Source organism: Microcaecilia unicolor, chromosome 2 (assembly GCF_901765095.1).
Source record: "Microcaecilia unicolor chromosome 2, aMicUni1.1, whole genome shotgun sequence".
NCBI lineage: Eukaryota > Metazoa > Chordata > Amphibia > Gymnophiona > Siphonopidae > Microcaecilia > Microcaecilia unicolor.
Window position 1 is genome coordinate 459,203,334 of NC_044032.1, and position 14,220 is coordinate 459,217,553.

Here is a 14,220-nt window from a genome sequence, read left to right on the forward strand (position 1 = left end):
GGGTGGTGGTGGTGGGAAGGAGGATTATTATAGCTGCTCATTGTTATTATTGTTCTCTATTTTTAATTTATACACAACAGTTGCACAGCATATTGCTCGTTTTTATACTTTAATAAAAAGATTTAAATGTAAAATCATAAGTGTTCAAGGCTTCTGCAGATGGAGACAGTGACAGGGCCGGCGGGGACGAAGACCCACGGAGAAGGGATTCGGACAAACTTTGTCCCCGTGTCATTCTCTGTTCTGGATATAGTGCTGATTGGGAGACCACTAAAAGAACTCATTCCCAAACTTGACAGCGAGTTCTTCTTTGCCTTGTGTACAACCTAAAGCCTGCAGTCCTATGCAACCATCCGTACATCAAACACCATTCCTGATACGTACAGATAGGTCTCCAGCGAATCTGCCTGCATGAGTTTATAGCGAAAACCCTTATTTGGAGAACAGATTTCATTTTTGATAGTTCAAGAACGTTAATAAAGTTTATATTTTTAAAAATCGGGGACAAAAAAAAAAAGTCTCTGTCCTCTTCTTCATGACGTCTCACCGCTCTGTTGTATTTTCTGCATGGTTGAAGCGTGCCCGACAGACCAATGGGAAAGCGCGTAGTCGCGTCACAGTGGCGAAAGAGGGAAGGGAGCCGCCAGTCAGCGTTCCCGCGAACCATTCTGCTCTCGGAGGTGTGAGAAAGGCAGATGTTTTGGTGAAAACGCCGGCTTCGGAAGGGGAAGGAAAACGAGGGTGGGCCCTGGAGGCCTCAGGCGACGCCGCGTCGGATCCCGGCTCGCCGCCGGGCGCAGGTGAGTTTCGTGGGGGACCACGCGCGCGCAATCAAACCTCCTTGCTTTTCTCTTCCCTGTAGGGTCCCCCCTTTTTCTTGCGTCAGTGTTCCTTAGCCCCTGCGCGCGCACCTGCATTCCCCTCCTCCTTCCCCTCCCCCCACTCCAGCCGTTCACGGGGGTTTTAATTTTGACTGGTGTACTTGGCACCCTGTCCGTGGAGGTCAGTTGGAGAAACGGTCTGTGTAGCTCTCCCTCCATCAGTTCCCCCGTGGGAGCGATCAGACTGCACTCGGGACAGGAGCATGGGGAAGGGGGCGGGGTTATTGGTCCATGTTGGGTTGTTTTTGTCCTTCACGTAGTTCATAATGCAAATGACACGTAAACGTCGTCGGTCGGTCCGTGTTGGGTGTTACTCTGTTGGGCGTCAAGAGTTGGCAGGGCTGGAGCCCACAGTGGGGGAGGGGATGCAGTCCTAGCATGTGGTGGGGCGGACGGAGCACTGCGGGGAGCTCGAGCGCTTGCTAAGTTCCCCCCCCCCTCCTTTCTCTCTGGCCTTCAAGTACTTTAAACGTAGAATATTTGTATACATAGGGCGATAAACCTTTTGTTTTTGCAGTAGTTGAATAAAAAATTATAGTGGTAGCACAGGCTGCTGTTTCGGTAGTGAACAAAAGTTACACAACAATGCACAGCTCTGATGAAAGACCTTTAACTCTATTAGCATGACAATTTTCCATGTGTTACAAAAGTGATAGATAAAATGAAGGTCTGTGCTGCTCTGCCTGTGAGCTGATACATGCCCAGGCTGCCATGCATTTGTTTGGCCTTCTGAAAAGCCAGTGTTCTCTCTTCTTTTTCTCTAGAGTTTGTGAAATTGCTTCAGAAAACTTTAATCTCTCCATTTTTGATTGCAGCAGTAAATATTATTAAACTGAAGACCTTAGTAAGTTTTATGAATTAAAAGAAAAAACATTTTAGGTAGCTTGAATTGTCAATTGGCTGGCAAACTTCAGTGTAAAAATAAAAATACAGTGATACTATTTTGAGCATAGAAATACAAAGCACTAGTACAGAATGGAAGGACGGGTAAGATGCTGATGCCTATAGAACAGGGAAGAGACTTATACGGTGGTTTTATCCAATTATTTCAAAGCAGGAAAATAGGCAAAGGCCAGAGTAGGATGGATACATTAGGATTTATTTACCGTGGTTTTGACGGCATTCGCTTGGTGGTGTACAGCATGAATAAAGCAAACATAAGCAATAGGCAATTATAGGGCATAGTGCGCTACAGTACAATGTCAACACAATATGCAGTAAACATTTTAATAGACAACATAGGGTGTAAGCAATGTTGGAACATATAGATAGGTACAAGAGTGTGACAGGAGTAAGAAAATAAGGGGACTAATTTGAAGAAAGTTGCACATGAGATCAGAAAGGTGCTTGAATATTATCTTAGCTAGGGTAGGAGTGGATAAACATGTCCTTCTCCAGTATTTGCAGCCAATGTCACTCTTTGTGTTTTTGTGACAAGCAAGTTAGTTACTAATTCCATTAAAGGCCTGGTTGAAGAACCAAGCTTTCACATACTTCCTGAAGTTGAGATAGACTTTCAGGGATTGCATTCTAAAATATGGGGGCTACTCTGGAGAACGCTTGTTGGGTATCACATTACGTGATGCCCTTTGGAAAAGGTGTGGTTAGGGATACTCTTTGGGAGGACCTTAGAGTTGTGTAGAGGGAGATCTTGTTCTTCAAGTATTCCTTTTAGGGGCCTTGAAGATCAGACACATTCTCTTAAATTTAGCCCTTTATTGTACTAGTAGCCAGTGAATTTTTTGCAAAAATGGTGTGATGTGGTTACATTACTTACAACATTCTATTAGTCTTGCTGCAGCATTCTGAGTCAATTGGAGCTGGTGCAGCCCCTTTTTCAGTCAGACCAGTGTAGAGTGCATTACAGTAATCCATTCTTGTTGTTATCATGGCCTGAATAACTAAGGAGGAGTTCGTATTTCCCAAAAGAGATCTTTATGTCAGGTATGTGCTGAGTTGTGTTAGGGATACATTGAAGCTCTGTATTACTGGGGTTCAGGCAGAGTTTGTTGTTTTTAGTCTTTCGTGAATTGATGTTAGGTAGTTGGTTTATTCAGGGCTCTGGGTAAGTCAGGCTCAGCGGGTATGAGTAGCTGCATGTCATCCATGTAAGTGTGTGAATCAGTTCAGCTAGTGACTTGAGGTAAATATTTACATAATAGGTGACAGTATCAGTCCTTATGGTAACCCATAGGTCAGTGCCCATGGTGGCGATGAGGTTCTGCTGAACAGTATGTATTGTTGCCTTTTTGATAGGATCTGAACCAAGCAAGCACTGTTCATTAATACCTGTTTCTGCCAGTCATCCTAGCATGATATCGTGATCTACAGTGTCAAAAGCTGCTGAGAAGTATAGCAGTACTCACACTGAGGCAAATCCCCTGTCTCGGTTTCTGTGATGATCATCTAGTAGGGAAACAGGGGCTTTCTGGTCCATAACTGGGACTGAATCCAGATTGACAGATCTCGCCAGTTCCTCTCTTTTAGCCAATCATTGAGTTGAACACAGACTGTATTTTTATAAGCTTTTCCTAGAAATTTGCTGGCCAGTAACTTTCAAGTTTGTCCTGGTCAAGGTTGTTTTCCTTTAACAAAGGATGCAATGCTACCCTTTTTAATGCTGTCGGCCATTAAAAATAGAGACGTTTGTGATTTTTGTGGCACCTTCCATGAGGCCCCTGCTTGCTTCTGCTCTATCTTGGGCAGGGATCGAGGGAGCAAGGTAATCAGTCTCTCTAGATTTTTGTCAAGGCTCTCCTCTGTGATTGAGTTGAGTCCCATATGTCTGTGTCAGGAGGGATGAGTTTGTGTGCTCCTGGTTAGCTGATTTGGAGACTGGATGGGACTGTCTTTAAATCCTGGCAAAACCTTTTAATTTTGAGGGCAAAGTATATAGCAAAGTCATTGCAGTTAAGTTTTGACTAGGTAGGTTGGTTTTATTGTGGGCGCTTGTAGTAGTCTGATTACTATACTGAAAGGTGCTTGGTTGAATTGGTAGTGGCAGCCTGTTCAATACATTGAAATAAATATTTTTTTTGGTGGTACTTTTGTCATTTGTTTCCTACAGTTTAGCCAGGCCTCATCCAAGTGAGACTTGAGTCATTTCCTTTCCAGTTTTTGTCCTTTGTGTTTGAGGGTCTGAAGTTCTGTAGAAAACCAAGGTGAGCTTTTGTGAGTGGGGCATAAGACCTGTTTTAGTGGTGATGTTTTCTGTAAGAGCTAAGTGTATATTCCAAATATTAGTCTGTTCTGACACTGTAGTTATGTTTGTGTATATATAAGGAGAGGTATGATTAGCAGCTTAATCACCTTTTTTATGCAAAACAGGTTGTTGGGAGTGGTTTAGTAGCCTAATGTTAGAGCAGCTGGTTGAGAATCGGGAGACCCTGGTTCAAATCCCACCACAGCTCCTTGTGATTTTGGGCAAGTCTCTCAACCCTCCCATTGTCTCAGGTTCAAACTTAGGTTATGATCGTTCCAGGGATAGAGAACTGCTAACTGTACCTGAATGTACACCACTTCAGTAGCATTCAGGCTTGCAGGTGGGTCAGTCTATGTCAAGTGGACTAACTGTAGAAATCATTGCTCAGCCATCTTTAATTTTGATTAAATTTTGTGTGTACGCGCTTAAAGGTCTCAAAACTATAACTTTCAAAATGTTAGAACAAGATTTCTTGTAATTGCAGAATTGAACCCACTAGAATATAAGCGACTTGCACAATTATGCATTGCTGTGCAATCAAGTATGCAGTCTCATTTTCTTTGAACATCATTAATTAGCCATCTAGGTAAATTTTTGGTACTGAATTTGAGAATTTCATCTTGGGATTTTTGCTTTTCAGCATTTTTTTAAAAACTTGACTCAAAGTAGTCTGAACAATTTGCATAATATAATTCAAATGAAAGATAGAATTAAGCTCCCTACCTTGACAGCAAGTTCAAATTAAAATAAAAATTTGCTAGCTTGTTGACAGCAAGGTTGCTAACATAGGAGCCCTTTTACTAAAGGGCATTAGGGCTACAACAAGGATAGCCCGTGTCAAAACAACACTCCCGAGGGGCATGCTGAGGAAATTAGCACGTGGCTATTTAAAAACAAAAAAAACAACGCAGCTATTTTTCAGCCACGCTAGAAAGTGGCCAGTGTGCGCGCAAACCCATGTGCTAATAGCAGCACTGGCCACTTTCTAATGCGGCTTAGCAAAAGACCCCATAATGCTAAAATGAAGTTTCTAGAAATGCATATTTGCTGAGAATTTTAGCTAAAAATGTGCAAAAGAAACAAAAAAAAGTTTATGCAAAATTTCTCTAATTTTAGGTGCAGACTTTCCAACAAGTTGCATATTTTTTTCTTTTCAATCTTATGGAAAAGATCATATGTTTTACTACTAGAATCATGTTTTTCTGTTTTGGTACCAGTAAGATGTGTGGCCTGAAATCAGTCCAAAAATAATCAAAATTATTTATTCATGCAGTAAGTTCTAAGATTGTGCCAAGTATAATATAGAAGTATTTGCTTGACAAAATTTATTTAAAAATCTTCTGACCTATTAGTTTAGCATTTTCAGTTGAATGCATCAATGTAAAATAAATTTTGTAGAAGCATAACAATTTATTCATAGCACAGTATACTAGCAAAGCTGGCAAAACAATGAAACCATAGTAGCTTTTTCTTTTCTTTTTTTTTTTTAAATAGATACATTGTTCTGTCTACTGTGAACAAAATGTTAAAGACAATCTCATGGTAACTGTATTGTTTTCCAAGTTGCTGTAGGGGCTGGTAGGATTTCAATAATGTGCTGTTGAGGAACCCAACATATATCTCTTTGAAAAATTGCACAACCCAGTGTGCATGCATAAATCTGATAAAGATAGCACATTCTTCCATTGAAATTTCACACACACACTTCCAACTCATCAGTGATTATCAGACATGCAAGCAACATATGGCCAGGCTGAATGTTAGTTAACAGTATTTTTTGGAATAGATGCCTCAGCTGTTTGGTGGAAAACATTGGCCACAAATGATGTGGAATCATTTGACACCCTTTAACACATTGTTTTCATCTTTTGGCTTGAACTGATTGGTGTTAGCTACAGTTTGCCCTTTACTGAATCTTTCTTCCTGAATTGGTCTTTGATTTTTTTTTTAATTTTCTCTCTTGAAAATATTTGATTCCACTTAACATTTCTGATCACAAAATTTGAACAGCTCTATTGGTGTGAGTTTTTGGTTTTCTGTAGGCCAGGGAAGATGGCCATGTGCAGCTAACCATTTTGTAGTGACTCCTATTTCATCATATGGTGGTGTTTGTGACTTAACAAAAAAAAAATTCCATTCTGTAGTGAGACCAAAATCCTTTAGGGATGTTCTGTCATGGTTGTTATGAGCAAATGTTATTCACTTCACTGGCAAGAAGGTGCATTATTTGCACATTGTACGTACTAGAGAATGGCACGGGGGACAAAGTTTGTCCCTGTCACCGCCTCATCCCAGTGGGTTCTGTCTGCATCCTTGTGAGCCCTGTCTCCATCCTCGCCCCGTCCCTGCAGGTTCTGTCCCTGCCCCAGTCCCGTCCCCATGGACTCTGTTCTCATCTGCAGAAGCCTCGAACAATTATGATTTTATATTTAAATCTATTTATTAAAGTATAAAAAGGAACAATATGCTGTGCAACTATTGTGTTTCTATAGACAACAATAATAATAGTGAGCAGCTATAATAACCCTCCTCACCACCACCATGTACCCTTCTAACCCCAACAATAGCTGATTTCTACTATCCCAAGGAACCCTAATCCACCTTTTTATTTTAGAAACAAATTTGTGAATGAGAGCTTAAAGACTAATATTTTTATTCAGCACCAAAAAGTTGTCTTGTTGACTAAATTACAAGCCATTGCATACTTTTGTTCAAATACAATATGATTAACTTGTCATTTTTATTGCATCATAAGTACATAAGTAATGCCATACTGGGAAAAGACCAAGGGTCCATCGAGCCCAGCATCTTGTCCATGACAGCGGCCAATCCAGGCCAAGGGCACCTGGCAAGCTTCCCAAACGTACAAACATTCTATACATGTTATTCCTGGGATTTTGGATTTTTCCAAGTCCGTTTAGTAGCGGTTTATGGACTTGTCCTTTAGGAAACCGTCCAACCCCTTTTTAAACTCTGCTAAGCTAACCGCCTTCACCATATTTTCCGGCAATGAATTCCAGAGTTTAATTACACGTTGGGTGAAGAAAAATTTTCTCCGATTTGTTTTAAATTTACTACACTGTAGTTTAATCGCATGCCCCCTAGTCCTAGTATTTTTGGAAAGCGTGAACAGACGCTACACATCCACCTGTTCCACTCCACTCATTATTTTATATACCTCTATCATGTCTCCCCTCAGCTGTCTCTTCTCCAAGCTGAATAACCCTAGCCTCCTTAGTCTTTCTTCATAGGGAAGTCGTCCCATCCCCGCTATCATTTTAGTCGCCCTTCGCTGCACCTTTTCCAATTCTACTATATCTTTCTTGAGATGCGGCGACCAGAATTGAACACAATACTCCAGGTGCGGTCGCACCATGGAGCGATACAACGGCATTATAACATCCTCACACCTGTTTTCCATACCTTTCCTAATAATACCCAACATTCTATTCGCTTTCCTAGCCGCATCAGCACACTGAGCAGAAGGTTTCAGCGTGTTATTGACGACGACACCCAGATCCCTTTCTTGGTCCGTAACTCCTAACGTGGAACCTTGCATGACGTAGCTATAATTCGGGTTCTTTTTTCCCACATGCATCACCTTGCACTTGCTCACATTAAACGTCATCTGCCATTTAGCCACCCAGTCTCCCAGTCTCGTAAGGTCCTCTTGTAATTTTTCACAATCCTGTCGCGAGTTAACGACTTTGAATAACTTTGTGTCATCAGCAAATTTAATTACCTCGCTTTGTGTATTTGTAATGTGTTTTGTCTGTGGCCTACAGTTCGAAAAACTACAAGAATTCTGTTCCTGACATTCTGCACCATTTACTTTGTATGAATGTTCTTGAACAGTGTTTTCCAAGTCAAGTCTTGGAGTACACTTTGTCTGTCAGGTTTTCAGGATGTTCACAATAAATGCAGGAACTTGATTTGCATAGACTGCCTCTTTATTATGTGCAAATCTTTCATTTATATTCATTGTGGATATCCTGAAAACCTGACTGTCAAGGGGTATTCCAGGTGCGGGCTTCGGAAACATTGTTCTAGAAAGTAGAAATTGGACATGATTGGGTGGGAACACCTGATCCGTTTGACATGGACTGATCTGGATTAGTATATAAGAGATTACATTTAAATTTCCATTGGTATAGTGTGTTCATTTCTGGAGGCCTTACTTCCTGAAATATTTTGTTTTAATGTGGTACGGATGTGTGTTATGTATTACTTAGCTTATTTTGGGCTACTTTTACAAAGCTGCGATATTGATTCCGGCATGGCTAATGCGACAAAGACCATAGAAATTGAATAGGCTTCATTGCACTTGCCGTGCCGGGACCACTACTGCGGCTTTGTGAAAGGAGCCCTATATGCATTGGGGCCTACAATGCATAATGTGTGGTAGCAAAGTTATGTTGCTACTACACTAATTTATCAGCCTAGCTTGGAGAAGGGCTACCAAAATGGGGGTGGTGGGGGGTCTATATATCAGGATGTCAAAGATATTTTATCTATACATGATTAAATTTGTAGTATTAATGCTCTGTATTTACAGAATAATCAGGTAAGATGTGTGTATATTTATTTTTATTTATTGCATTTGTATCCTACATTTTCCCACCGTATGGCAGGTTCAATGTGGCTTACATATTGCTAAAAAGGCGGTTACAAAATTTTAGATTTGTAGAAGTCTAGTACATAATACAGAAGTACAATAAACAGGTTGATATATTAGCATATTGTGAGAGAGGTTAATATTATTTTCCATTTCTGAACTTTTCATATATATATATATGGAGAGAGGGAGGGAGTGCTGGGACCAATGTGCGTTACTGTAGTTAACTAATTTATTATTTACTACAAGAAAGTCAAAAATCAGTAACAGCGTTGCTATAATTAATTACTATTAGTTTGCTAATGGTATGTAAAATTTATTTTTTGTGTTACTAGGAAATGCATCACATAAATTTGATGTATGCTTTATTGCCTCGTGGGAGAGAACTCCAAAATGAATTGTCAACTTCAGGCTCTTTAGTTTAGTTCTTCCTTTTTGTGAGTTTGTGTTAGAAGCAAAATATAATTGAGTGAGTCTATGGCTAAAAAAACTGCTTTTGAAGGAATTTATTTTTTGTTAAAAAGTCATAAATATATCTGTGCAATGCAAATTGTGTTTATCTACACCAAAAATGTGCAGTACCACTGTAAACAGTACTTGAAATCTTAAGAAACATCTTGAGGTACTATGGGCCTCTTATCAAGCCATGTGGGAATGCCAATGAAGCCCATTCACTTTGAATGGGCTTCATTGGCATTGCTGCACAGCTTTGATTTAGTAACTCCTTTTAACTCCTTTTAAAAGACTTTTGTTTTTGTGCTAATGGATTTGATTTTAGTGTTCATCATGTGTGGCATTTTTTTTATGGCCTCTGTACAATTTGCTTGAAAAACTACTACTACTAATCATTTTTATAGCGCTACTAGATGTATGCAGCGCCATGAAGGGAATAAGGCTTATTTAGTGTCCTTTATTTGAGACAGCGCATCTGAGAGAGGAAGGGGGTTGGAGACCCAGGCGTGGGTCAACGTACTACTACTACTTATTTCTGTAGTGCTACTAGATGTACGTAGCAGTGTATACTTGAACATAAAGAGACAGTACCTGCTTAACAGAACTTACAATCTAATTGGGGCAGACTAAAAGGACAAGGGAATTATTTATAGTGGGAATGATAAAAGAGACATGGATACTGAACAAATGAATAAGGGCTAGGAATTAAAAGCAGCTTCAAAAAGGTGGTCTTTTAGCCTAGATATGAAGTCTGCCAGAGATGGAGCTTGACGTACCAGCTTAGGAAGACTATTCGAGGCATATGGTGCAGCAAGATAAAAGGAACGGAGTCTGGAGTTGGCAGTGGAGGAGAAGGGTATAGATAAGAGAGATTTACCCCCGATGAACGAGTTCCCGGGAAAGAGAATAGGGAGAGAAGAGTAGAGAGGAACTGAGGAGCTATAGAGTGAATGCACCTGTAAGTCAATAAGAGGAGTTAGAATTGTATTTGCTTAGCCTTCTCATTGGGGGTGTCCTGCGTACAAGTGACCATTTGTGGCAGCTATGTTGCACATGCCATGCTGTGCTGGCTGCAGCAGCTGCCAAAATCCATAGAGATTTTCTACCTACAATCTGGAGCAGCCTTCTTGGCAGATGTTCTTTATGATCTGGTGCACCTGGCATCTCTGTCAGTGTGCTTGGCTGTGTTGGGCTGTTGTTGTCTTGTGACTCCTGCCGTTGGGTTGTTGATGCTGCCTTTTTGAGGGCATTTTACTGTTCGAAGACAACCTGATGAAGCAAGTGAAGGATATGGGGGAGGCCTGGCCTCTCTTCTTCCTCAGTTGAGGCCAAAGGGTTCCCAGCATTCTCCTGTTTCCAGAGATTGCTCCAGGGGAGCGAGCTATTTGCAACCAGTTTGGCATACTCTAACCCAGGCCTCCCTTTCAGTTGGGTTCTTTTTTCAAGACCCTAGGAAGGCTAGTTCCACAGCACTCGCAAGTGCAGCTGCAATGGCCCTTCCTGCTTAGTGAGGGCACACTGGATCCCTTGCTGGTGAAAGTGGGGAGGGGGGGTATGTTCTGTCTCTGCCACCACAAGTGGGCCCACATCACCTCAGACCAGTGAGTTCTGGAGGTGGTCGAGAAGGGATACTCCCTAGAACATGCCTGCCTTGTTCCTGATGGCTGCATGGCTTCTCTGTGGCGCGGAGCAAAAATGTCAGGCAATTGCCCTTATTCTCGAGTATTTCCTGGCCCTAGAATCTGTTTCGCTGATACCTTGCAAAGAGCATGGTCTGGGATTCTATTTCATTTACTTTGTGGTCCAAAAGAACAGCGGTTCATTCTGCCTCATCCTGGATTTGAAGGGAGTAAAGGCCTGCTTGGGGGTGCAGCAGTTTTTCATGGAAATCCTCAAGTCAGTAATCTCCTCAGTTTGGCTAGGTGAGTTCTTGACCTCCTTGAAGCACCAGGAGCTCACGGAGGCCTATCTGCATTTCTTCATTGCATTCCATCGCAAGCATTATCTTTGCTTCTGTGTTGTTGGGTGCCATTTCTAGTTTTGGGGCTTGCCCTTGGTGGTGGTCGCTGCTCATCAGCGTCACTAGGGGATCAGAATTCATCCTTAGCTGAACGACTGGCTGATTCCGGTGGGCTCAGCTATGGAGGTCAGCCTGGCCACCTCTCAGTTAGAGACCCTGGGCTGGGTTGTAAATTGAGCCAAGAGTCATCTTCATTCCTTCCCAGGTCCTGGAATACCTGGGAGTCTTGCTTTGACACTGCCCAGGGGATGGTATCCCTCTCAGAGGACAGGTTAGAGAAGCTTCCAGCACAATAGTGAACATTTTGTGTGCCTCTGGTCCCCATGATATGGGACCACTTGCAGTTCTTGGGCCCCATGGCTGCGATGCTGGAGGTGGTGCCTTGAGCAGGGGCTCACATGCAACCCTTGCAGCAGGATCTGCTGTTTTTGTGGGCTCCAGTCTCACGGGACTTCCACTGTTTTCTCTGCCTCTTTTGCCCAAGGGAAGAATCGGTCTGGTTTAGTAGGACAGCCCAGCTCACCTGCTGAGGGGGTTGCTACTGGATCTTCCACAGTGGGTGCTCATTATCACAGATGTGTGTCTCCTCGGTTGGAGAACTTATTGCTTTGGTCATGATGTAGGGGACCTGGACCCAGCAGTAGGCAGCCTGGCCCATCAATCGCCTGGAGACCCAGATAGTTTGCCTTGCTCTGCTAGAGTTCCTGCTGCTCCATTTGGGGAAAAGCTGGTCAGGGTGATGTCAGCAATGCCACTATATATCAACAAGCAGGGCGGCACCAGGAGGAGTCAGGCAGTAGCCTTGGAAGCAGTGTGCCTCTGTTGGTGAGAGGAGAGGTACCCGCATGCCCTCACAGTGGCCCATATTGTGGGCAAGGACAGTGTGCAAATGGACTTTCTCCATCACTCTGTGGGATTCAGGAGAATGGGAGCTGGGGCAATGGGCCTTTCAGCTTATTCTGGACTGCTTGGGGTCACCCCTATTCAATCTGATGGCTTCCGGACCCAATGTGAAAGCAGAGCGTTTCCTCAGTCATCAGAGGGAGCAGGCCTCTCATGGGATTGATGCCGTAGTCCAGCCTTGGTCAGTAGAGGAACCTCTGTATGCTCTCTGTGTCATCTGGTTAGACCTTCTTTTGCGCAGGATTGTGCGTCATCCTCATCTGGTCCTGCTTGTGGTCCCAGATTGGTCTTACGGACCTTGTGTACCTTTTGGGAGGGCAATCCTCCCGTTGCTCACAGGTTGGGACCTTCTCTTGCAAAGTCCGGTGGGAATGGAAGATCTGGCTTATGGTGTGGTCATTATGGAGAGGCTCTTACAGAAGCATGTTTTTTCTCCTGCAGTAGTTTTACTCTGTTGCACTCTTGAAAATCTTCCACGTCCCTGGCATGTCAGGGTCTGGAAAGTTTCTGAGACCTGGTGTGCGGGACGGGACGGTCACTGTCCTCTTGCAGTGCTGAAGTTCCCAATTATTCTGGGCTGCTTATAGCATGGACTGGACCAGGCTTTAGCATTGTGCTACTTGAGGGTCCAGGTAGTTTCTCTATCCACTTTTGGGATAAAGTGAAAGGCTCCTCCTTGGCCTTTCATGGGAAGATGGCCCTTTTTCCTGAAAGGCATGGTTCTCTGTTTGAGCCTCTGCATTCGGCCTCTATTAAAGACATTACTCTGGTTGCAGTTACCACGGCTCGAATTTCAGAGCTGCAGGCTCTGTCTTGTCAGGTGAAACTAAAAAAAAAAAAAAGTTTTATTAGGAATTATGCAGAAACTGCCCAAAGAAAAGTAAAACTGCATCACTCAGATCTAAGCGGTATGCCAGAGATGCATGAAAGAAGTGGTAATGTGTGACAAATCAAACATTTTGTGTGTGTGTGTTTTTTTTCTTTAGATAGGTACTCTGTATTGCTGTAATTATACACAAAAAATCAAACAGCTTATTTTAACTTTTTTTTTCCTATGAGGAGGGGAGTGAATAGAAGAGAGAATATAGGGAGCAGCTTTAAAAGAATTTGGAAAAAAAAATTAAGTCTCAGCCATAATATGTTTAAATTGACATTAGACTGGGAATTCTTCCTTCCACACTTTGTATGTTTTGAACTGTTGCCTTGTGCAGCTCTTTCAAAACTTTCATTTTTTCCATTTGTGAACTTCTGACATGTAGTGTTACTGGGAATGTTGTCTTTCTGGCACAACTTTGGCTTCAATAGACCTTGAGAAATTGTATTCTAGTTCCAGCAAAGTGCTCTCAAACAATAAACAAAAGTGCAGTGTGTGTTCTGTATACCTTTTTTTTTATTATTTACTAATAAAAGAAGGCCTGTTTCTGGAACGAATGAAACGGGCGCTAGCAAGGTTTTCCTTGGAGTGTGTATGTTTGAGAGAGAGAGCCAGAGTGAATGTGCGGGTGTGTGACAGAGTGACAGAGTGAGACTGTCTGTGTGACAGTGTGTGTGTGAGAATGAGAGTGTGTGGCAGGGCCCCCTCCCCTGTTCCTAATGCCCCTCACCCCGTTCCCTCCCCTCCTTTTCCTCCTCCTTCCCACACTTTGGGTTCCTTAAGGCTTTCAAAAGTCTATGTACCCCCGTGGCCCTAATGCCCAGTATCCGGATACCTCACCGCTTTCCTCCTCACCCCTCCCCCAAGATGTAACACTTTCACGTCCTTCATTTTTTTAAACTGTCCTATCTACCCTGTGTTCCTCTCGTAAATTTTCATTTCTTTCATTCATTCAGAACTTGCCCCCCCCCCCCCCCCCCCCCCGAACACTTTCGGTTCATTCAGTCTTTTAAAACTCTGCTATGTACCCTGTGTGCTAATGGCCAGCATTGAGATTGTTTTCCTGTCCCAAATTTGCATGTCTTTTAAAACTCTCCTATCTACCCTGTGTCCTAATGGCCAGCATTCAGATTGTTTTCCTTTCCCAAATGTTCATGTCTTTCAGTGGTTCAGAACTCCCCCCTCCCCCATTTAACACTTTCAGTTCCTTCAGTCTTTTAAAACTCTCCTATCAACCCTGTGTCCTAATGGCCAGCACTCAGATTGTTTTGC

The 14,220-nt window shown here is 42.7% G+C and overlaps 1 protein-coding gene across 2 annotated transcripts in view; it reads left to right on the plus strand.

The window, feature by feature from the left end:
* Positions 1-582: 582 nt before the first annotated feature.
* Positions 583-14,220, plus strand: part of PAIP2B (poly(A) binding protein interacting protein 2B) — a 69,461-nt gene continuing 55,823 nt past the window's right edge. The window contains exon 1 of one of the 2 annotated variants that reach the window (XM_030190968.1): positions 583-800. The gene's annotated coding sequence lies outside the window, so the exon portion shown is untranslated. Of the gene's footprint in view, positions 801-933; positions 1,003-14,220 lie in introns of those variants that run through there. The other variant, XM_030190969.1, reaches the window with a different exon arrangement.